Genomic DNA, 16670 nt, shown 5'->3' with positions numbered 1-16670 from the left:
AAAGTATTACCTTTTGTTGTTTCTTTCGTTATGAATTTCTCCTTCCACCGATTTTTACAGAAAAGAAAGGAGAAATGAAAGACAAATAAAAAGAAAGGAAAAGAAATGAATAAGTGTGAGTAAAAACAGCAGCAATAATAAAAACAAGAACAACAATATCTTCAGGAAGGAATCCTTGTGTATGCTGTGTACTCTCTGCTATTGTGTTTTGACTACTCTTTCCCACCGGTCCTTCCTCTACAGAGTTACTCCTTGCTTGTAGTGAGGAGTGTTTGTTCATTTAAGTAGGTATGCTTTGATTTGTTTATGAAGTTTAACCCAAAGCTGATGTTTTAGAGGTTTCTATAATCAGTAGATTTGGTGTATGTGTGGGGTTGTGTCTGTCTTCTAAGGGAGAGGCCTGCTGGTGTGGCTCACAAGCTGACTTACCTTCAGAAATATGCTCCTGCCAGGTCAGGGTGTTGAGTTTAGTGTAGGGACCTCCACGAGAGGCCCTGTGCTTCTCTCTGGAGCTGGCTTTGTTGGTGGGCAGAGGAGTGGTGGTAGAAGAGATAGAATATGACATAATCTCTTCCCTTTATCCCTGGGTGGTGGAACTCCTAGCAGCCACTTCTCAGGAGGCCCTCTCAGAAAAGTGATCAATCTTCTGAGGCCCAGGACCTTATCAATTTCCTGGCCTAACCTGTCCATTTTTGGTCAATAATATGCCCAGTAGCACAGATCTCCTGTATTTTATCTCTGACCAGTGACTTGGATTCAAAACTCCAAGTTTTAAAGAACCTGGTAATGTGTGTACCCACTCCCATCCCCAGGCAGGGAGGTTCAGGACATGCCCAGTACTGTTCCATCTCCAAAAGCTTTTGCACAGTACACACAGAAGCTAGACTTTATTGTAATGCTTAGTAAAAAGCTAAAGCCAGGCTATCAGCTATCTACACTTGACTTAGTTCCCCACTCCTCTTTGTCCCCAAAAAGTCATGGCAGAAGCTTGAATCTATTGTGATAGACAACAAAAAGCAGGGGGCATATTATCAATGATCTGCTCCTAGTATTTGCACTGCACTCAATCAGTTCTAGAAAAGCAACAATTGGCATGCACCCACAGGTTCAACCCTATTGTGGTTCAGAGCAAAAAGCAGTAGTCAGGTTATCCCCGATCTCCTCCATCTCTGCACTGTGCTCAGCCAGTCCCAGAAAAGCTGCTGTGAAGGCACGCACAGAAGTTCAAGCCTGTTGTAGCTCAGAACAAACAGTGGCAGCCAGGTTATCTGAGATATTCTCCAGTCTCTGCCCTCTACTCGCTCGGTCCCAGAAAAGCATATGTAAGGTATGCACACAGAGGTTCAAGTCCACTGTGGCTCACACTAAAAAGTCAAGGGGTTTTATTCCCTCTGTGTGCCCCTCCAACCCCGCTTTGGAGCTTCTATTAGTGGGTCCATAGCTGTACCTCTGTCTCCAGAGAGGACAAATATTTTCCTCAAATGCCCTCCAGAAAGGGGAGCAAACTTTCCTTGAGCAACCCAGGGATCGTATTGCCACACCTTATTGTGCGTGTGTGTGTGGGTCACAAAGAGCTGCAATCTTTCTGCTTTTCTACCTCTTCCTGGATTTGTTCTGTCAACCAGACTTCCTACCCTTCCCTGCCCCATGACTTCTCAGTCCACATATTCAAGGCTTCAAACCTTGCTTCTGCCAAATTCACTCGCTCCAATGTGCACATTTTTTGTGTGTGTATGATTCTCTGACTGTTTCATAGTTGTTCAAAACAGCTGAAGGTTGGAGTAGAGGGGAAAGATGATGGCAGAGAAGTAGGAGACCCTGTTTCAACTGGTCCCCTAAAGTGAGATAAGTATCTACCAGAACACTTTGAATACCCACGAAGTCAGCCTGAGATGCAAGATTATACATTGCTGGATCTCTACAGAGGTAGAATACACCAGTGGAGAGGTAAAGCGGAGTGGGAATGCTTGAAATGATACTGGAGGATAAGAAGAAGGGTGGAAGAAACCACCAGAAGCAACCCATTGGAAAATACTATCCCAGTATGAAAGTGCCCTGTGCTTGGGGACCAGCATTAACTTGGAGTCTGTTTAAAAGCACTCAGAAAGAGCAAAAGATCTTAAGGGTCAACTGGTGGAATTGGGTGGTCATAGGCACGGGCCTAATCCCCCAGACCCAAGATGGCCACCACTGGTGACCACCAGTGCTGGAAAGCGTACATTGGAGCCTCCAGTTCCTGGTCCCTGAGCACTCAGTTGTGCACTGCTTGTATCACTGCTTGGTTGGGTGCACTCACTCCCATGCAAGAGGGTGTCTGGTGGGTGGTCTCTAGAACCATACTATTTTTCACTCTGCATGCACTGCACAACCAGGGTCTAACCGCATTCCCCGCCCATATCTGTGGGCATGAGCTGGCAGTCTCTAGGACTTGTTGAGGGTCTGGACGCTCCCAGCCTGCACCTGAAGGAACTTGGCATGATCTCTGGTTTGGATCCCTCAGCGGTGGCAGCCGTACCACTGAGCACACCTGGCAGCATGGGCCTGCTTCCCAGACAGCAATCCTGTCAAAGATTGCCACCGGAAGAGGGTTTGCTGGACAAGTATCTCTCATGATTTTAGTGGCATGGGGATGCATAGAAAAGCAGGCACTGGGGGGAGGAGTCAAGATGGCGGAGAAGTAGCAAGCTGAGACTGCTTCAGCTAGCCGGAGATCAGCTAGATAGCTTATCTAAAGATTGCAAACACCTGAAAATCCATCGGCAGACCGAAGAGAAGAAGAACAGCAATTCTGGAAACAGAAAAACAACCGCTTTCTGAAAGGTAGGACCGGCGGAGAAGTGAATCCAAAGCGACGGGAAGATAGACCCCGGGGGGAGGGGCCGGCTCCCGGCAAGCCGCGGAGCAACCGCGCGCACAAAATCAGGACTTTTAAAAGTCTGTTCCGCTGAGGGACATCGCTCCAGAGGCTAAACCGGGGCGAAGCCCACGCGGGGTCAGCGTGGCCTCAGGTCCCGCCAGGGTCACAGAAGGATCGGGGGTGTCTGAGTGTCGCAGAGCTTGCGGGTATTGGAACGGGAAAGCGGGCTACAGAAACAGAGCCGACAGTAAGCTCACAGCTCGGTGTTACCTTGAACCGATCGCAGGCTCGGTGAGCTCGGAGCGCGGCCGGAGGTCAGGCAGACGGGAATAACTGGGTGCTGTTCTCTGAGGGCGCACTGAGGAGTGGGGCCCTGGGCTCTCGGCTCCTCCGGGCCGGAGACCAGGAGGCCGCCATTTGTGTTCCCGTCCTCCGGAACTCTACGGAAAGCGCTCAGGGAACAAAAGCTCCTGAAAGCAAACCCGAGCGGATTACTCACCCCGGCCCCGGGTAAGGGAGGTGTAATTCCGCCTGGGGCAAAGACACTTGAGAATCACTACAACAGGCCCCTCCCCCAGAAGATCAACAAGAAATCCAGCCGAGACCAAGTTCACCTACCAAGGAGTGCGGTTTCAATACCAAGGAGAGCAGCAGAATTCCAGAGGAGGAGAAAGCCAAGCACGGAACTCATGGCTTTTTTCCTGTGATTTTTTTTTTAGTCTTGCAGTTAATTTAATTTTTTCTTTTTCATTTTTTTTTTTTCTTTTTCTTCTCGCCTTCGGGTAAAATTTTTTTTTTTAACTGTTACCTTTTTCTTTTTTAACGATTTTTTACTAGTTTATCTAATATATATATTTTTTCTTTTTTACATTTTTCTCAGGTGTTTTCTTTTTTTAAAAAAATTTTTTTTTCTCTTCTTTTTTTTTTTTTCTTTCTTTCTTTTTGAACCTCTTTTTATCCCCTTTCTCCCCACTCACGATTTTGGATCTCTTCTAATTTAGTTAAAGCATATTTTTCTGGGGTTGTTGCCACCCTTTTAGTATTTTACTTGCCCCTTCATTTACTCTTATCTGGCCAAAATGACAAGACGTAAAAATTCAACGCAAAAAAAAGAACAAGAGGCAGTACCGAAGGCTAGGGACCTAATCAATACAGACATCGGTAATATGTCAGATCTAGAGTTCAGAATGACAATTCTCAAGGTTCTAGCCGGGCTCGAAAAAGGCATGGAAGATATTAGAGAAACCCTCTCGAGAGATATAAAAGCCCTTTCTGGAGAAATAAAAGAACTAAAATCTAACCAAGTTGAAATCAAAAAAGCTATTAATGAGGTGCAATCAAAAATGGAGGCTCTAACTGCTAGGATAAATGAGGCAGAAGAAAGAATTAGTGATATAGAAGACCAAATGACAGAGAACAAAGAAGCTGAGCAAAAGAGGGACAAACAGCTACTGGACCATGAGGGGAGAATTCGAGAATTAAGTGACACCATAAGACGAAACAACATTAGAATAATTGGGATTCCAGAAGAAGAAGAAAGAGAGAGGGGAGCAGAAGGTATACTGGAGAGAATTATTGGGGAGAATTTCCCCAATATGGCAAAGGGAACGAGCATCAAAATTCAGGAGGTTCAGAGAACGCCCCTCAACATCAATAAGAATAGGCCCACACCCCATCACCTAATAGTAAAATTTACAAGTCTCAGTGACAAAGAGAAAATCCTGAAAGCAGCCTGGGAAAAGAAGTCTGTAACATACAATGGTAAAAATATTAGATTGGCAGCTGACTTATCCACAGAGACCTGGCAGGCCAGAAAGAGCTGGCATGATATTTTTAGAGCACTAAACGAGAAAAACATGCAGCCCAGAATACTATATCCAGCTAGGCTATCATTGAAAATAGAAGGAGAGATTAAAAGCTTCCAGGACAAACAGCAACTGAAAGAATTTGCAAATACCAAACCAGCTCTACAGGAAATATTGAAAGGGGTCCTCTAAGCAAAGAGAGAGCCTACAAGTGGTAGATCAGAAAGGAACAGAGACCATATACAATAACAGTCACCTTACAGGCAATACAATGGCACTAAATTCATATCTCTCAATAGTTACCCTGAATGTGAATGGGCTAAATGCCCCTGTCAAAAGACACAGGGTATCAGAATGGATAAAAAAACAAAACCCATCTATATGTTGCCTCCAAGAAACTCATTTTAAGCCCGAAGACACCTCCAGATTTAAAGTGAGGGGGTGGAAAAGAATTTACCATGCTAATGGACATCAGAAGAAAGCAGGAGTGGCAATCCTTATATCAGATCAATTAGATTTTAAGCCAAAGACTATAATAAGAGATGAGGAAGGACACTATATCATACTCAAAGGGTCTGTCCAACAAGAAGATTTAACAATTTTAAATATCTATGCCCCCAACGTGGGAGCAGCCAACTATATAAACCAATTAATAACAAAATCAAAGAAACACATCAACAATAATACAATAATAGTAGGGGACTTTAACACTCCCCTCACTGAAATGGACAGATCATCCAAGCAAAAGATCAGCAAGGAAATAAAGGCCTTAAACGACACACTGGACCAGATGGACATCACAGATATATTCAGAACATTTCATCCCAAAGCAACAGCATACACATTCTTCTCTAGTGCACATGGAACATTCTCCAGAATAGATCACATCCTCGGTCCTAAATCAGGACTCAACCGGTATCAAAAGATTGGGATCATTCCCTGCATATTTTCAGACCACAATGCTCTAAAGCTAGAACTCAACCACAAAAGGAAGTTTGGAAAGAACCCAAATACATGGAGACTAAACAGTATCCTTCTAAAGAATGAATGGGTCAACCGGGAAATTAAAGAAGAATTGAAAAAAATCATGGAAACAAATGATAATGAAAATACAACAGTTCAAAATCTGTGGGACACAATAAAGGCAGTCCTGAGAGGAAAATATATAGCGGTACAAGCCTTTCTCAAGAAACAAGAAAAGTCTCAGGTACACAACCTAACTCTACACATAAAGGAGCTGGAGAAAGAACAAGAAAGAAACCCTAAGCCCAGCAGGAGAAGAGAAATCATAAAGATCAGAGCAGAAATCAATGAAATAGAAACCAAAAAAACAATAGAAAAAATTAACGAAAGTAGGAGCTGGTTCTTTGAAAGAATTAATAAAATTGATAAACCCCTGGCCCGACTTATCAAAAAGAAAAGAGAAAGGACCCAAATAAATAAAATCATGAATGAAAGAGGAGAGATCACAACTAACACCAAAGAAATACAAACTATTATAAGAACATACTATGAGCAACTCTACGGCAATAAATTTGACAATCTGGAAGAAATGGATGCATTCCTAGAAACATATAAACTACCACAACTGAACCAGGAAGAAATAGAAAGCCTGAACAGACCCATAACCAGTAAGGAGATTGAAACAGTCATTAAAAATCTCCAAACAAACAAAAGCCCAGGGCCAGATGGCTTCCCGGGGGAATTCTACCAAACATTTAAAGAAGAACTAATTCCTATTCTCCTGAAACTGTTCCAAAAAATAGAAATGGAAGGAAAACTTCCAAACTCATTTTATGAGGCCAGCATCACCTTGATCCCAAAACCAGACAAGGATCCCACCAAAAAAGAGAGCTATAGACCGATATCCTTGATGAACACAGATGCGAAAATACTCAACAAAATACTAGCCAATAGGATTCAACAGTACATTAAAAAGATTATTCACCACGACCAAGTGGGATTTATTCCAGGGCTGCAAGGTTGGTTCAACATCCGCAAATCAGTCAATGTGATACAACACATCAATAAAAGAAAGAACAAGAACCATATGATACTTTCAATAGATGCTGAAAAAGCATTTGACAAAGTACAGCATCCCTTCCTGATCAAAACTCTTCAAAGTGTAGGGATAGAGGGCACATACCTCAATATCATCAAAGCCATCTATGAAAAACCCACCGCAAATATCATTCTCAATGGAGAAAAACTGAAAGCTTTTCCGCTAAGGTCAGGAACACGGCAGGGATGTCCATTATCACCACTGCTATTCAACATAGTACTAGAAGTCCTAGCCTCAGCAATCAGACAACAAAAGGAAATTAAAGGCATCCAAATCGGCAAAGAAGAAGTCAAATTATCACTCTTCGCAGATGATATGATACTATATGTGGAAAACCCAAAAGACTCCACTCCAAAACTGCTAGAACTTATACAGGAATTCAGTAAAGTGTCAGGATATAAAATCAATGCACAGAAATCAGTTGCATTTCTCTACACCAACAGCAAGACAGAAGAAAGAGAAATTAAGGAGTCAATCCCATTTACAATTGCATCCAAAACCATAAGATACCTAGGAATAAACCTAACCAAAGAGACACAGAATCTATACTCAGAAAACTATAAAGTACTCATGAAAGAAATTGAGGAAGACACAAAGAAATGGAAAAATGTTCCATGCTCCTGGATTGGAAGAATAAATATTATGAAAATGTCTATGCTACCTAAAGCAATCTACACATTTAATGCAATTCCTATCAAAGTACCATCCATCTTTTTCAAAGAAATGGAACAAATAATCCTAAAATTTATATGGAACCATAAAAGACCTCGAATAGCCAAAGGGATATTGAAAAAGAAAGCCAACGTTGGTGGCATCACAATTCCGGACTTCAAGCTCTATTACAAAGCTGTCATCATCAAGACAGCATGGTACTGGCACAAAAACAGACACATAGATCAATGGAACAGAATAGAGAGCCCAGAAATAGACCCTCAAATCTATGGTCAACTCATCTTCGACAAAGCAGGAAAGAATGTCCAATGGAAAAAAGACAGCCTCTTCAATAAATGGTGCTGGGAAAATTGGACAGCCACATGTAGAAAAATGAAATTGGACCATTTCCTTACACCACACACAAAAATAGACTCAAAATGGATGAAGGACCTCAATGTGCGAAAGGAATCCATCAAAATCCTTGAGGAGAACACAGGCAGCAACCTCTTCGACCTCTGCCGCAGCAACATCTTCCTAGGAACAACGCAAAAGGCAAGGGAAGCAAGGGAAAAAATGAACTATTGGGATTTCATCAAGATCAAAAGCTTTTGCACAGCAAAGGAAACAGTTAACAAAATCAAAAGACAACTGACAGAATGGGAGAAGATATTTGCAAACGACATATCAGATAAAGGACTAGTGTCCAGAATCTATAAAGAACTTGGCAAACTCAACACCCAAAGAACAAATGATCCAGTCAGGAGGTGGGCAGAGGACATGAACAGACATTTCTGCAAGGAAGACATCCAGATGGCCAGCAGACACATGAGAAAGTGCTCCATATCACTCGGCATCAGGGAAATACAAGTCAAGACCACAGTGGGATGTCACCTCACACCAGTCAGAATGGCTAGAATCAACAAGTCAGGAAATGACAGATGCTGGCGAGGATGTGGAAAAAGGGGAACCCTCCTACACTGTTGGTGGGAATGCAAGCTGGTGCAGCCACTCTGGAGAACAGCATGGAGGTTCCTCAGAATGTTGAAAATAGAACTGCCCTATGACCCAGCAATTGCACTATTGGGTATTTACCCTAAAGATACAAATGTAGTGATCCAAAGGGGCACATGCACCCGAATGTTTATAGCAGCAATGTCCACAATAGCCAAACTATGGAAAGAACCTAGATGTCCATCCACAGATGAATGGATCAAGAAGATGTGGTATATATACACAATGGAATACTATGCAGCCATCAAAAGAAATGAAATCTTGCCATTTGCGACAACGTGGATGGAACTAGAGCGTATCATGCTTAGCGAAATAAGTCAAGCAGAGAAAGACAACTATCATATGATCTCCCTGATATGAGGAAGTGGTGATGCAACATGGAGGCTTAAGTGGGTAGGAGAAGAATAAATGAAACAAGATGGGATTGGGTGGGAGACAAACCATAAGTGACTCTTAATCTCACAAAACAAACTGAGGGTTGCTGGGGGGAGGGGGGTTGGGAGAAGGGGGTGGGATTATGGACATTGGGGAGGGTATGTGCTTTGGTGAGTGCTGTGAAGTGTGTAAACCTGGTGATTCACAGACCTGTACCCCTGGGGATAAAAATATATGTTTATAAAAAATAAAAAGTTAAAAAAAAAAAAAAAGAAAAGCAGGCACTTTGGGTGACCCCTAAGACAGTGGTGGGGGTGAACGCACAGCCTGTGGGATGTTGTGGTGTTCAGCAGAGTTGGCAGAGGGAGAGTCTGTGTGTTCTGGACCACCCAGAGGGGAACAGGATGAGGCTTCTCTCTGAGGCAGAGGTCTGTGTGCAGTTTGCTTTCCACTAAACTTCCGAAAAGCCACAAAAAGCCACCAAAAACAAAGCAAAAATAAAAACCTCCAGAGAACAAAAGCCTGAAAAAATGGTTTTCACAGAGCCCAGCCCCTTGATAGGGGGCAGGATAACTCCAAGCAAGACTGACTGAGAAACAATAGAGCAGATCCTTCCCCCAGAAGGCAAGCCAAAAGAATGAGAGCACAACCACCACAGGGTCCCCATAAAACAGTAAAATCCCAACATCAGGAGAAAACAATATATTAAGCTCCCAGTATTGTCCTTAAACCTATATTTTTTATTGATACATTCTTTTAATTCATTATCATGATTCATGTTCTTTTAATTTCTTTAACTTACCTACCTACCATTACAACTAGAGGTTCAATACAACATACTCCATAATAACCTTTTAACTTGAACTTTTTTCGTACATATACCTGTATTTTCCTTTCTCTTTTCTTTTTTCTTTTTTAAAAATACATACAGATATGAACTTCAAAGTGTTCCTTTTTGTTGGTCTTTTTGTCCATTTTTTTTAATATCTTTTAAATCTTACTTTTGGGGCTCACTCTGCCTGGGTTTTCTTTTTTTTCCCTCCTCTCTCTCTTCCCCTCTCTCTCTCTTTTTCTATTTTCTCTCTTTTTGGTGGTGACTTATGATTGCTCTGAAGTGTTCCAGGGTGCACCTTGCCTGGATCATGATTGATATATTCAGCTATAAATCCCCTCACTCATCTCTCACCAAAACACCGGGAGAAGGAACACACAACAGAGGAAAAATTCAGAGACTGAGACCTCTCCATCAGAACGATTGGATATAGACATTAACAGTATGTTGGAAAGGGAATTCAGAGTAACAATTATCTAGGCAATGACTAGGTTGGAGAAAACCATTAGTGACAACATAGAATGGGCAAAAGTGAGAGCCAACAGGGCATAAAGTGAGAGCCAACAGGGCATAAATTAAAATGTTTTCAATGAAATCCAATCTAATCTAAATACTCTAACAACCAGGGTAAGACAGGCAGAAGATAGAAACAGTGATTTAGAGGATAAGCTGATAGAAAAAAGGATCAGGAGGAGGCATGGAACAAACAACTTAGAAGCCATGAAAACAGAATTAGGAAAATAAATGATGCCATGAAGTGTTCCAACATCAGAATTATTGGGATCCTTGAGGGGGTGGAAAAAGACAGAAAATTAAAAGATATAGTTGAACAAATTCTGGATGAAAATTTTCCCAGTCTGGGGACTGGAATGAGCGTTCATGTCCTAGAGGCAGAAAGAGCACCCCCAATATCAACAAATCTAGAAAGACTTCGAGGCACTTCATTGTGAAATTGACGAATCATAATTTTAGACAAAACTTCTGAGGGCAGCTATGGTGAAGAGTTTCCTTACATACAGAGGAATGTCCATCAGAATAATGTCAGAACTGTCCACAGAAATCTGGCAAGCCAGAAAGGGATGGCAAGATGTATTCAGGACACTAAATGAAAAGAACATGCAGCCAAGAATACTTTATCTAACAAGGCTGACATTCAAAATGGATGGAGAGATAGCTTCCAAGACTAGCAAGGTTTAAAAGAGTATGTGACCACCAAGCCGGCACTACAAGAAATACTGAGGGGGGTTCTATAAAAGAAAAAAGAACCCAAGAACAAAATAGAACAGAAACTTACAGAGACAATCTATAGAAACAAGGACTTCACAGGCAACATGATGTCAATAAAAACGTGTCTTTCAATAATCACTCTTCATGTGAATGACCTAAATGCTCTCATAAAATGGCACAGGGTTGCAGACTGGCTAAAACAATGGGACCTGTCCATATGCTGTCTACAAGAGACACACTTGGAACCTAAAGATAGTTCCAGACTGAAAGAAGTGAAGGGAAGGAAAAGCATCTTTCACGCCCACAGGCCTCAAAAAAAAAAAAAAAAAAAGCTGCAGCAGCAATTCTCATATCAGATAAATTAGATTTTAAGCTAAAGACTGTGGTCAGAGATACAGGACAATACATCATTCATTAAGGGACTATCCACCAAGAATATATAACAATTGCAAATATTTATGCTGCCAACATGGGAGCAGCCAACTACATAAGAAAACTGTTAATCAAAATAGTCATATTGATATGAATAAATTAATAGTAGGATATGTGCTACTCTCAGTAATAGACAGATCAAGCAGCAATTCAATAAAGAAACAAGAGCTTTGAATGACACATTGGACCAGAAAGACCTCATAGATATATACAGAACATTCCACTCTAAAACAACAGAGTACTCATTCTTCTCAAATGCCCATGGAGCTTTCTTCAGAATAGACCACATACTGGGTCACATATCAGGGCTCAACCGATACCAAAAGATGAAGATTATTACCTGCATATTCTTAGATGACAGTAATTTACAACTGGAATTCAACCACAAGAAAAAGTTTGGAAAGAATTCAAACACCTGGAAGCTAAAGACTACCCTGCTTAAGAATGTTTGGATCAATCAGCAAATCAAAGAACTTAAACAATTTATGGAAACCAATGAGAATGAAGACACTTTGGTCAAAAACCTATGGGATAAGGCAAAGGCTGTCTTAGGGGGAAATACATAGGCATCCAAGCCTCACTTAAAAAAAAAAAAATCCCCAATACACCAGCTCTCTTTATACCTTAAAGAACTGGAAAATCAACAACAAAGTTGGCCAACCCCATGCACAAGAAAGGAAATAATCAAGATTAGAACAGAGATTAATGAGCTAGAAACTAGAGATACAGTAGAACACATCAACGAAACTAGAAGCTGGTATTTTGAAGGAATCAATAAGATCGATAAACCACGGCCAAACTTATCCAAAAGAAAAGAGAGAGGATCTCAATTAATAAAATTATGAATGGAAGGGGAGAGAACACGACTAACATTAAGGAAATAGAAGCAATCATCAAAAATTATTATCAACAGCTATATGCCAATAAGTTAAGCAACCTAGAAGAAATTGATGCATTCCTGGAAACCTGTAAACTTCCATAACTGAATCAGGAAGAAACTGACAACCTGAATCCACCAAAAAGGAGAATTTCGGACCAATATACCTGATAAATATGGATGCCAAGAATCTCAACCAGATCCTAGCTAGTAGGATCCAACAGTACATTAAAGTGATTATCCATATAACCAGGTGGAATTTATCCCTGGGTTGCAAGCATGGTTCAACATTCATAAATCAATCAATGTGATAGAACAAATCAATAAGAGAAGAAAGAAGAACCACATGGTCCATTCAATTGATGCAGAAAAAGCATTTGATAAGATTCAGCATCTGTTTCTGATTAAAATGCTTCAGAGTATAGGGATAGAGGGAACACTCCTCAACTTCATAAAATCTATTTATGAAAAACCCACAGCAAATATCATTCTCAAGAAGGAAAAGCTGATAGCCTTCCCTTTGAGATCAGGAACATGACAAGGATGCCCACTCTCAGCACTCTTGTTCAACATAGTATTAGACATCCTAGCAACAGCAATCAGACAACAAAGAGAAATAAAACGTATTCAAATTGTCAATGAAGAAGTCAAACTCTCTCTCTTTGTAGACTACATGATATTTTACATGGAGAATCCAAAAGACTCCACCCTAAACTAGTAGAACTCATACAGCAAGGTACAAAATTGGCAGGGTACAAAATCAATGCACAGAAATCAGTTGCTTTTTTATACATTAACAGTGAAAATATATGAAGGGAAATGAGAGAATCAATTCCATTTACCATAGCTCCAAATACCATAAGACATCTGGGATTAAACCTAACCAAAGAGGTAAAGGATCTGTACTCCTGGAACTACAAAAAACTCATGAAAGAAATTGAAGAAGACACAAAAATATGGAAAACCATCCCATGCTTATGGATTAGAAGAATAAACATTGTTAAAATGTCTATACTGCCTAGAGCAATCTCTACTTTCAATGCTATTTCAACCAAATTTCCACTGGCACTTTTCAAAGAGCTGGAGCAAACTATTCTAAAATTTGTATGGAACCAGATGAGATCCCAAATTGCTAAGAAAATGTTAAAAAAGAAAAACAAAACTGGGGACATCACTTTGCCTGATTTTAAGCTTTACTACAAAGCTGTGATCCCCAAGACAGCATGGTACTGGCCCCAGAACAGACACAGACCAGTGGAATAGAGTAGAGAGTCCAGATATGGACCCACAACTCTATGGTCAAATAATCTTTGAGAAAGCAGGAAAAAAATATACAGTGGAAAAAAGATAGTCTCTTCAATAAATGGTGCTGGAAAAATTGGATAGCTATGTATAGAAGAATGAAACTAGACCACTGTCTTATACATACACTCTCTTATACACAAAGGTAAACTCAAAATGGATAAAAGACCTCAATGTGAGGCAAAAATCTATCAAAATCCTGTAGGAGAACATAGGCAGTAAGCTCTTCAACATTGGCCACAGCAACTTCTTTTAAGACATGTCTCCAAAGCCAAAGGAAACAAAAATGAAAATAAACTTTTGGGACTTCATCAAGATCAAAAACTTCTGCACAGCAAAGGAAACAGTGAACCAAACAAAGAGGCAGCTCATGGAATGGGAGAAGATATTAGCAAATGACAATACAGACAAAAGGCTGCTATCTGAGCTTTATAAAGAACTCCTCAAATTCAGTACACACAACACAGAAAATCATGTCAAAAAATGGGTAGAAGACATGAACAGACAATTCTCCAAAGAAGACATACAAATGGCTAACAGACAACTGAAAAAATGTTCATCATCATCAGTCATCGTGGAGATTCAAATCAAAACCATACTGAGATACCGGCTTACACCAGTTAGAATGGCCAAAGGTAACAAGACAGGAAAGAAAATGTTGGAGAGGATGTGGAGAAAGGGGAACCCTCTAACACTGTTGGTGCAAATGTGAGTTGGTGCAGCCACTTTGGAATACAGTGTGGAGACTCCTTAAGAAATTAGGAAATAGAACTACCCTATAACCCTCCAATTGCACTACTGTGTATTTACCCCAAAGATAATGATGTAGTGAAAAGAAGGGCCAGCTGTACCCCAATGTTCATAGAAGCAATGGCTAAAATCGCCAAACTGTGGAGAGAGCCAAGATGCCCTTCAACAGATGAATGAATAAAGAAGAAGTGGTCCATATATACAATGGAATATTATGCCTCCATCAGAAAGGCTGAATTCCCAACTTTTGTATCAACATGAATGGGACTAGAGGAGACTGTGCTGAGTGAAATTAGTCAAGCAGAGAGAGTCAATTATTATGTAGTTTCACTTACTTACAGTGCATAAAGACTAACATAGAGGGCATTGGGAGTTGGAGAGAAGAAGTAAGTTAGGGGAAATCAGAGGGGAGACAAAACATGAGATACTGTCAACTCTGAGAAACAATCTGAAGATTTGGGAGGGGAGGGGGTTGGGGGTTTGGGTGAGCCTGGTGGTGGTTATTAAGGAAGGCACATATTGCATGAAGCACTGGGTGTGGTGCATAAACGTCAAATCTTGGAATACTTGAAAAAAAATTAAATTAAAAAAAAATAACTGAAAGTTGACCCATCTGCATTTGAAGGGTGAGGCAAGTTCAAGATCCCCCTGTCATCTTGGAACCTCCATGATAAGTTCTTTATAGATCTGGAATACTAGTGCTTTCTCTGATTAGACATTTGCAAATATCTTCTCCCATTCCATAGGTTGTCTTGGTTTTCTCAACTGTTTTCTTTTGTTGTACAAAAGCTTTTTATCTTGATGAAGTCCTAATAGTTCATTTTTGCTTTTGTTTCCCCTGCCTTTGGATACATGTCTATCAAGAAGTTGTATGGCTTATGTTGAAGAGGTTACTACCTATGCCTTCCTCTAGGATTTTGATGGATTTCTGTCTCACTTCGAGGTCTTTCATCCATTTTGAGTTTATCTTTGTGTATGATGTAAGACAATGGTCCAGGTTTATTCTTTTGCACGTGGCTGTCCAATTTTTCTAGCACCATTTATTGAAGGGACTGTACTTTTCCACTGGATATTCTTTCTTGCTTTGTTAACAGCTAACCAGAGAGTTGGGGTTCTGCTTCTGGACTCTCTATTGAGTTCCATTGGTCTATGTGTCAGTTTTTGTACCAGAACCATGCTGTTTTGATGATCACCACTGTGTAATACACCTTGAAGTTAGGCATTGTGATGCCCAAACTTTGTATTTCTTTTTCAACATTCCCCTGGCAATTAGGGGTCTTTTCTATTTCCATACACATTTTAGGATTGTTTGTTTTAACCCTGTGAATAATGTTGATGGTATTTTGATCATGAGTGCATTGAATATGTAGATTACTTTGGGAAGCAGAGAGATTTTAAAATTTAACTTTATTTTATTTTTTCAGTGTTCCAAGAGTCATTATTTAGCATAGACATTTTAACATTTATTCTTCCAATCCATGAGCATGGAATATTTTTCCATCTTTTGTGTCTTCTTCAATTTCTTTCATGAGTGTTCTGTAGTTCCTTGATCCTTTATCTCTTTGGTTAGGTTTATTCCTATGATTTTTGGTGCTGTAAAGGAATCAATTCTCTAATTTCTCTTTCTACAGTTTCTTCTGGGTTTTCCATAAAGTATCATGTCATCTCTGAAGAGAGAGAGTTTGACTTCTTCTTTGCTAATTTGAATGCCTTTTATTTCTTTTTGTTATATGATTCTGAGGTTAGAATTTCTAGTACTGTGTTGAATAATAGTATTGATAGTGGATATCCCAGTCATGTTCTTGACCTTAAGGGAAAGGTTCTCAGGTTTTCCCCATTCAGAATATTTGCTGTGGGCTTTCATGGATGGTTTTTAATGTCTTGAGGTATGTTTCCTCTATCCTTATATTCTGAAGAGTTTTATCAAGAAAGGACTCTGTATTTCATCAAAATATTTTTCTGCATCAACTCAGAGGATCATGTGGTTCTTGCCTTTTCTTTTGTTAATGTTTTCTATCATATTGATTGATTTCTGAATGTTGAACAAGAATCCCCCTTAATAATTCTTGCAGGGTTGGTTTGATGATCACATATTCTTTCAGTTTCTGTCTGTCCTGTTTTGTCTGTGTCTCTCCATCCATTATGAATGAGAGTCTTGCCAGATAATGTATTTTTTATTGACTTAATATATATATAATATATTATTTCTTTTCAGCATAACAGTATTCATTGTTTTTTCACCACACCCAGTGCTCCATGCAATACGTGCCCTCTCTAATACCCACCAACTGGTTTCCCCAACCTCCCACCCCCTGCCTCTTCAAACCCCTCAGATTGTTTTTCAGAGTCCATAGTCTCTCATGGTTCATCTCACCTTCCAATTTCCCTCAGCTCCCTTCTCCTCTCCATCTCCCCTTGTCCTCCGTGCTATTTGTTATGCTCCACAAATAAGTAAAACCATATGATAATTGACTCTCTCTGCTTGA

The sequence above is a fragment of the Mustela nivalis genome, assembly GCF_964662115.1.
Source record: "Mustela nivalis genome assembly, chromosome: 20".
NCBI classification, from domain to species: Eukaryota; Metazoa; Chordata; class Mammalia; order Carnivora; family Mustelidae; genus Mustela; species Mustela nivalis.
Note: the sequence above shows the minus strand (reverse complement) of the source record.